This window comes from Papaver somniferum, chromosome 6 (assembly GCF_003573695.1).
Source record: "Papaver somniferum cultivar HN1 chromosome 6, ASM357369v1, whole genome shotgun sequence".
Taxonomy (NCBI): domain Eukaryota; kingdom Viridiplantae; phylum Streptophyta; class Magnoliopsida; order Ranunculales; family Papaveraceae; genus Papaver; species Papaver somniferum.
In genome coordinates, this window is record NC_039363.1 from 86,907,337 (window position 1) to 86,914,398 (window position 7,062).

Here is a 7,062-nt window from a genome sequence, read left to right on the forward strand (position 1 = left end):
GAGTAAGAGATAATGAAAAATCCAAGAAAAACTTTAAGGGGTCTTCTCTTGTTTCATCTAATCTCCAAGAAAAAAACGATCTAGCAATCAAACATCATATAGATTAGTCTTTGTTAATAATGATTGTGCAAAGGCTTATGACAAAATTCTTTTAAGTGGTTTCATTCTTGAAAAGAATTTGGTCAAAAATAAATTGCGTGTTAACGAACTATCCTGTTTTGAAAAGTATAACCATGGTGACGTCTTTGATGGTCATGGTGAAGTATTTGGTATTCTTACAAGAGTGTTTTATGCAAATGTCCATGATGTTAATCTTGAGAATCTTTGTTTCAAAACCATGATTTGAAGAAGAGTATTTATATTGGATAGAAAATTGTTGGCGACTATTACAACGCTTTCTACGGGGAATATTTGTTTTCCTAGACCAAGGGAAGAAAATCCATCATGTGAAACTATCACAAATCAACTAAGTGAAGAAGTTTTAATTGGGAGAATTGGAAGTTTCCACTAAGGATGTTTCCTTACCTTTAAGGATTTTTGGAAAGTGGAGAATACCATATATTTGTCCTTCCACCATTGATCACAATCGTTTGAGTCGATAATTTGCGGAATTGGTCTATTTTCTCGATGTTGCAGTTCAAGGTCTTGACATATGTGGTTGGATTATACTTCAAATGGCCATTATGAAATTCTATGAAAAGAAATTATGGTTTCATTTCCTTTTCATGAGAATTTTCCACAACATTGATCATATTGGAACTTCAATTGGCACTACTGAAAAAGTAGGGGTCTAACAACCTCACCTAATAATTCGCTTAGAAATCTGTATGGACTAACTCAAATATACTTTTAAGAGAATCAACTAGACAGTAAGACTCAATCTTAATAAAAAGTATATCAAAGAGTTATATCTCAATTCAATACTTACGCAAGCAAATATAAATCTGCGAGTCTAACTGAATACAAGAGAAATTAACTTGAATGGTACCAAAGACCGATGTTCAGGTATCAATCAATTTCAATCAACAACCAAAGGTTGGATTTACCAATTGATTGATTCAACGCACAACCTGTGATATTTCAATTATATAACAAATATAATGCGGAAAAAAATAACACAGACACCAGAAGTTTTTTTAAGGAGGAAACTGCAAATGCAGAAAAACTCCGGGATCTAGTCCAGATTGAACACACATTATATTAAGCCGCTACAGACACTAGCATACTACGAACTAACTTCGGTCTGGACTGTAGTTGAACCCCAATCAGTCTCACACTGATCCAAGGTATAGTTGCACTCCTTACGTCTCTGATCCCAGCAGGATACTACGCACCTGATTCTCTTAGATGATCTCACCCACAACTAAGAGTTGTTACGACCCAAAGTCGAAGACTTTGATAAACAAATATGTATCACACATAAAAGTCTATAGGAATAGATAAATCTGTCTCCCACGGAAATACCTACGAGTTTTGTTCTGTATTTTAATAAATCAAGGTGAACAGGAACCAATCAATAACCCAGACTTATATTCCCGAAGAACATCCTAGAATTATCAATCACCTCACAATAATCTTAATCAACTAGCGAAACAAGATATTGCAGAATCACAAACGATGAGACAAAGATGTTTGTGACTACTTTTCTATCTTTCCTATCAGAGAAATTAATCTCAAGCCAATCTTACGATTGCACTCAATCACGATATAAACAACAAGATCAGATCACGCAACTATAGAGAAAATAGTTGGTTATGTCTTCAAAATCCCAACGAAGTCTTCAACGTTAAACTACAGGGTCTTCATAGAAACCTAAGGTTAAAGGAGAAACGACTCTTGCTTATACAACTAGTATCACACAGGAGGTGTGAGGACTGGGTTTCCCAGTTGCTAGAGTTCTCCTTTATATAGTCTTCAAATCAGGGTTTGCAATCAATGATACCGTTAGATGAAAACCTGATTAGATTCAAGCTAATATCTTTCAACCGTTAGATCGAATCTTAGCTTGTTATACACACATGAAATGTAACTTCATTTAGGTTTGAGTAACCGTACCTAAACGTGTACAAGTCGTTAGTTCAACGATAGTTAACCGTAGGTTAGCCATATGAGCACTTTCATATCAACCTTATTCTTCTTTACCACAACTAGTTCAAATGACTCAAATGAACTAGTTAGAGAGTTGTTCAATTACTTAGATATTATAGAAGTATATAAGACACAATCGAAACAAAAACAGTTTTGATTCACTCGAATCGATTCATGAACATTATACCCACGGTTTGCAAAGATTGCATTCCATAAAATATAAATGTCTTAGTTCACGAATTAAACTGTTTTTAGAAAATAACCTACTTAAGTATGCATACTGGTACGCATACTTAAGTACCCGGATTAAGTTTGTTTTCAGTTCACAAACTCCAGCAGAAATTCACGGGATGTGAACTTCCGGAAGTACGCGGACTTTAGTTCCGGTTATCCCGAGCAGCAAAGTACGCATACTTTGGTTCAAGGATATTGGACTTACACACATATGAGTTGTCTCACAATGTTTATATCCAATCATGGTTATGCATTCTAAACTCTCATTTCAATCATTGAAACATTCTTAAAGGATGTTATATAGTTGTTGTTTATAAACTATTTATCGTCAAAAGCGATTTTCAAGTAATTGAAACTAATATGACTTTCGTCACTAGTAAATATGAACTCGGCTAAAGTGAAAGCTTACCAACATATATTTCGAGAAATAGATAAGCGAGATAAACTCAGCTTGAAATAATACATGTGTATTATCATAGTCTATATAGCAATACGACTTTTGTCTCAAGATAGGAGATAAAGTAGATTTTTGAGTGATAGATAAGTTCAAGTCTCCACATACCTTTTTGTCGATGAAGTTTCACCAGTTCCTTCAGTAGTTATTCGTCTTTACATGATGAACACCGTGGAGTCTAGAGCTCAACTACACTTTATATCCTAGTCCGAGACTTAGCTATTAGTAGACTAGAAATCAAGACTTATAGTTTTGGTAACTAAACTTGACAAACAAGCTTGAGATAGCAACGCTTGCGAGTTCGACCGAGCAGTGCTCTAACAACTACCATTCTCATTTTCAAGACTTCTTTCAATCGCATGAGGAACAGTAATCTCAAAATAAGATGAAGTCCTTATTCATCTCCAACCGATACTTGTGATTCTATTCCCTTGGAGATCTGACAAAAAATTCTCAAAAAGGTTTAAGAAGTAGACAACAAGGTAAAACGTGTACGTGAAGAAATGTGTTTACTTGGTAAAAAATCTCCCGATTTTAAGGATGAAATGGAGAATCTTCAAGCTTCTTAGAGTGTGTCGGAAAGTAAAGATGAAGATGTTGCTTATCTCTTTCACTTATCTTTTTAATAGTTAACTCCTTGTAAGAATTTATTCTTATTGTTTAAAGAGGAACACTAGGTTTTGGAGTAGTTCTTATGTGTTACATTAGCTATTTCAAATACTATATATCATCTTGCACGTTTAAAGTTTATTCAATTAAATTTTATTTTTAAAGATGACTTGTAATACCTAATCTTCATGGATTATATATATGTATTATCTTGTGAGATTTGTTCTTTGTTATCATATTCTGGTGATTATAACATACATCTCATATCTTCTCATAGGTTAAGATCTTAACTCTTGCAAAAGAGTAAACTATTTTGAGACTAGCAGTATTGATCTCTATATGATTAACCTTTTTGTGAATATACTGCTACATGACTTCATAAGACGTTCTCGAGGAACCTACTTACTTTCTTGATTACATAACCGCCAGGGGATAAGTGGTGAACTTTAACCTCTAGTTGTGGAAAGTAAAAGTAAAGACACAACAAGATTTTGTTAACGACGAAACTTCAAATGCATAAAAACCCGGGGACCTAATCCAGTTTTGAATACTCTCAGAATTAAGCCGATATACAAAGACCACTACCTAGTTGAGACCAAGTGAACTACCCCTAGTTACCTAGTTTCCTAAGTATCCCTGCGCCTACAACCAATCTGGCCAGCGCATGCGAACCCATAGATAGAGTCCCCTATCTTAAGTTTCTTTAGCCCCTCTGACAAGTTTAAGCACTCAACCCTTTCAATCGTCTTCCAAACACTAAATGATTAATCTGTTTGGTAACCACTCTTCTTATCTCAAGAAGTTAATCAAAGATATTATAATTGATTTCTGATAAAGGCTTTTCTGTTTAAATCAATAAACTCCTTTGGCGGGTTAGATCTTCCAAGGTATGGATTAACAAGTTAACCAGATCAAGTTGAACAGAACTATCAGATTCGGATACTGAAGAGTTCCATCAACTGATAGCTTTTCGATTTAAATACGACTATCCAATTCCAATCAATCGTCTATCAAATATAAATGAGATCTAGTCAGATCCCAGCCGATCAAATTTATGCACGAAGCAAATCACAAAGATATGAAACCAATAAGAAAATATTCTTGTCTTCAATCCTCAATAGTCTTCTTCTGTCCTTGCACAATAAAACTTGAATCCAACTTATAATAACCTAAAATGATTGTTTGCAGAAGGATTTTGCAAAAGAATACAAAAAAGTGCAACAATTTGCCTGCCCCGTAACTTCCTTTCTAACATCTATCCCAAACGTGTGCAAAAATCGAAATACCAATACATACAACCATGACCAATGAAAATGGTTCCAAATGTCTTATAATAATCTAAAATGATCGTCTGTATAAGGATTTGGAAAAAGAATTCACAGAAGTGCTACAATTAGCCTTCCCCGAAACTACCTTTCTTACATTTATCCCACACGTGTGCAAAAATCGAAATACCAATACGGACCACCATGACCAATGGAAATGGTTCAAAATGTCTTATAATAACCCAAAATGATTGTTTGTAGAATATTTTTGCAAAAGAATACACAGAAATGAAACAATTAGCCTGCCCCGAAACTCCCTTAGTTACATTTATCCCATACGTGTGCAAAAATCGAAATACCAATACGGACAACCATGACCAATGGAAATGGTTCAAAATGTCTTATAATAATCTAAAATGATTGTCTGTATAAGGATTTTGCAAATAAATTCACAGAAGTGCAACAATTAGCCTGCCCCGAAACTCTCTTTCTTACATTCATCCTATACGTGTGCAAAAATAAAAATACCAATACGGACCACCATTACCAATGTAAATGGTTCAAATGTCTTATAATAACCTAAAATGATTGTCTGTATAAGGATTTTACAAATGAATGCACATAAGTGCAACAATTAGCCTGCCCCGAAACTCCATTTCTTACATTTATCCCATACGTGTGCAAAAGTCGAAATACCAATACGGACCACCATGACCAATGAAAATGGTTCAAAATGTCTTATAATAACCTAAAATGATTGTTTGTAGAAGGATGTTACAAAAGAATACACAGAAGTGCAACAATTAGACTGCCTGAAACTCCCTTTCTAACATCTATCCCAAAAGTGTGCAAAAATCGAAATACTAATACGGAAAACCATGACCAATGGAAATGGTTCCAAATGTCTTATAATAATCTAAAATGATTGTCTATATAAGGATTTGGAAAAAGAATTCACAGAAGTGCTACAATTAGTCTTCCCCGAAACTCCCTTTCTTACATATATCGCACGTGTGCAAAAATCGAAATACCAATACGGACCCCCATGACAAATAGAAATGGTTCAAAATGCTTATAATAACCCAAAATGATTGTTTGTAGAAGGATTTTACAAAAGAATACACAGAAGTGAAACAATTAGCCTGCCCCGAAACTCCCTTAGTTACATTTATCCCATACATGTGCAAAAATCGAAATACCAATACGGACCACCATGACCAATGGTAATGGTTCAAAATTTCTTATAATAATAAAAAATGATTATCTGTAGAATGATTTTGTAAATAAATGCACAAAAGTGTAACAATTACCCTTCCCCAAAACTCCCTTTCTTACATTTATTCCATACGTGTTCAAAAATCGAAATACCAATACGAACCACCATGACCAATGGAAATGGTTTCTAAATGTCTTATAAAAACCTAAAATGATTGTCTGTAGAAGGATTTGGCAAATGAATGCACAGAAGTGCAACAATTAGTCCGACCTGAAACTCATTTTCTTACATTTATCCCAAACGTGTGCAAAAATCGAAATACCAATACGAACCACCATGACCAATTGAAATGGTTTCTAAATGTCTTATAATAACCTAAAATGATTATCTGTAGAAGTATTTTGCAAATGAATGCACAAAAGTGCAACAATTAGTCCGACCTGAAACTCATTTTCTTACATTTATCCCATACGTGTGCAAATATCGAAATAACAATACGGACCACCATGACCAATGGAAATGGTTCAAAATGTCTTATAATAATCAAAAATAATTATCTGTAGAACGATTTTGTAAATAAATGCACAGAAGTGTAACAATTACCCTGCCCCGAAACTCCCTTTCTTACATTTATCCCACACGTGTGCAAAAATCGAAATACCAATACGAACCACCATGACCAATGGAAATGGTTTCTAAATGTCTTATAAAAACCTAAAATGATTTTCTGTAGAAGGATTTTGAAAATGAATGCACAGAAGTGCAACAATTAGTCCGACCTGAAACTCATTTTCTTACATTTATCCCATACGTGTGCAAAAATCGAAATACCAATACGAACCACAATGACCAATGGAAATGGTTTCTAAATGTCTTATAATAACCTAAAATGATTATCTGTAGAAGGATTTTACAAATGAATGCACAAAAGTGCAACAATTAGTCCGACCTGAAACTCCTTTTCTTACATTTATCCCATACGTGTGCAAAAATCGAAATACCAATACGGACCACCATGACCAATGGAAATGGTTCAAAATGTCTGATAATAACCTAAAATGATTGTTTGTAGAAGGATGTTGCAAAAGAATACACAGAAGTGTAACAATTAGCCTGCCCCGAAACTCCCTTTATTACATTTATCCGATACGTGTGCAAAAGTCGAAATACCAATACGGATCACCATGACCAATGTA